The following is a 2,500-nucleotide window of genomic DNA, read 5'->3' on the forward strand; positions in this document are numbered from 1 at the left end:
GGCCAACCCGTTGTATAGTATTACTGGATGAGTATATCAACTAGGTTATCACTTGCATTTTCAGATCTCAGTCTTGTTTTTTTTTCTTGTATATTGTTCTTATTATGATGTAAGTATTTTTGAGAGCGAATGTCCAACCTGGAGATGAAAGTATTTTCTGCAGAGTAACGGCCACTTTTTGTATATATCTATCAATTGCTTAATTTACTTATTGATTTATCATTACCATTTTATTTTATTTTGTTCTATTATGGGTAACTGGTTGTAAAGAAACAGTCTGACTGGATGGATATCTCACCTAGGTGATTGTTTTTATTTACATTTGTAATTACTTGTCCTGTATTGTATGACATTCATTCACATTATGATTTGTGTAACTTTGCGAACAGGTGTTCAATATGGAAACGAGTGTATTTTCTGTAAAGTAATGGTGAACTTAGAAGAACTAGCCCAGTGTTGCGTGCTTGCCCCCTATACTTATTTCCCTTCATTTATATTGTATGTTCCAGAGAACGAACCCAGGACAGGGATCAAAGCATAGAATTATAATTCTAAAGTCGAGTCTATTGTTTGCTTTCTTCTAATACACACACACACACACACACACACACACACACACACACACACACACACACACACACACACACACACACACACACACACACACACACACACACACACACACACACACACACACACACACACACACACACACACACACACATATCTATATATATATATATATATATATATATATATATATATACATACATACATACATATATGTGTATATACATATGTATGTGTATTTCTTCGGGAGGTAGGCTTGTATGTGATTATCATGTTATTGTTATTATCATTACCATTATCATTGCCATTATCATCATCGCTAATATTGTTATTGATTAAAAGTTACTAACTCCTCTGTGATTGTCATCCACTTCAGCGATGCTAATCATTTTGATATAGCTACTGGAGTTTTAGTATAATCCAACGGGCTGTTGCGGACTGCAAATCCCACTCCATTTTTTTTTTTTTTTTCATTAGTGGTGTCAACGAAAAATATAGTTTGTCCCTGTATTGGATCCAGAATCATCTAGTTGCTCTTCCTCGAGGGCCGCCATGTCCTCTTTCAATTTCTTCAGTTTGTGGACTACTATAGCTGTTTTACTCATTTTGTCGAAGTTTCGTTGGTCGTTTCCGTTTATTCATTATTGTTATTAATTTTGTTTGTAATGGGTTTTTTTCGAGTACTTGGTTTCATTATTTTATAATTTTGATTTAGTTTCTTTCATCCAAAGAGGCAGCAGGTGTGATGGATCTATCCTACTCGTCAGGAGCAAAAACATCTTAAATGGTGGTAGCTGATCAGTGTGACAAGCTAATATACTCCAGTCATCGACAAAAATCCTCACTCTCTCCTCACCCCACACCCCTGGTGTTGTTTCCCCATGGTCAGAGCTCACTAGTGTGAAATATCCTTTCAAACCACCACCCCTGAGCTACTATACCTTGCTGCTTTGCGTAGAGGAAATGTTGTGCCCAAAATCTACATTCCTCCTTACAATCATCATAAAGCCTTTTATAAGAAATTAGTGATCACTACGTTTCGAGATCAGGATGCATGTAGGGAATGCCAAATGATAATGCGATGCAAATGATCACCATCAACTATTTTGGTACGCCTCTTTTTTGTTTTGTTTTTTATTTTGTTTTCTGTAAATGTTTACTCCCTTAGTCTTCGCCTCAGAGACTCTTCCAACTGTGTGTGTGTGTGTGTGTGTGTGTGTGTGTGTGTGTGTGTGTGTGTGTGTGTGTGTGTGTGTGTGTGTGTGTGTGTGTGTGTGTGTGTGTGTGTGTGTGTGTGTGTGTGTGTGTGTGTGTGTGTGTGTGTGTGTGTGCGCGCGTGTGTGTGCGTGTGTGTGTGTGCGTGCGTGCGTGCCTGTATGTGTGTGTGTGTGTGTGTGCGCGCGCGCGTATCCATTTACATAAGCATGTGGACATGTATGTGTGTATGTTTGTACATATAATATACGATACGTCCCCGCTAGCCGGACCCCATGAAAGGGCCTCTTCCCATTCTAGTTTTTATTCCGAACGGTGCTATTGTTCTCATTGACATGTTCCAATATTCCTTTGTCATACACATACATCAAATCCAGCCCTCCTGTGCTTCGTCTCCTTCACTTTCCCTTGGCCAGGATCTCTGCCTTAGCACCATGTCTTCTCCATTACCATTCTCCATTGTCAGATCACCTTAAGAAGCCATTTCCTTCAATCAAGCCTTTTCAGCAAGTGTGATTCTTTATCAAATTTCCTGCAGTAGTCTTATCTTTCACCAATTCTCCATTACTTTTTAACAAGATATTGGTAGATATTGAACGAAGGGGGAAGGCATCTCTCCCTTCCAGATCGGGTGGTATATATATATATATATATATATTATATATATATATATATATATATATATATATATATATATATATATATATGTATATAT

Source organism: Oratosquilla oratoria, chromosome 4, assembly GCF_046742065.1.
Source record: "Oratosquilla oratoria isolate Oo_2021 chromosome 4, ASM4674206v1, whole genome shotgun sequence".
Classification (NCBI taxonomy): domain Eukaryota; kingdom Metazoa; phylum Arthropoda; class Malacostraca; order Stomatopoda; family Squillidae; genus Oratosquilla; species Oratosquilla oratoria.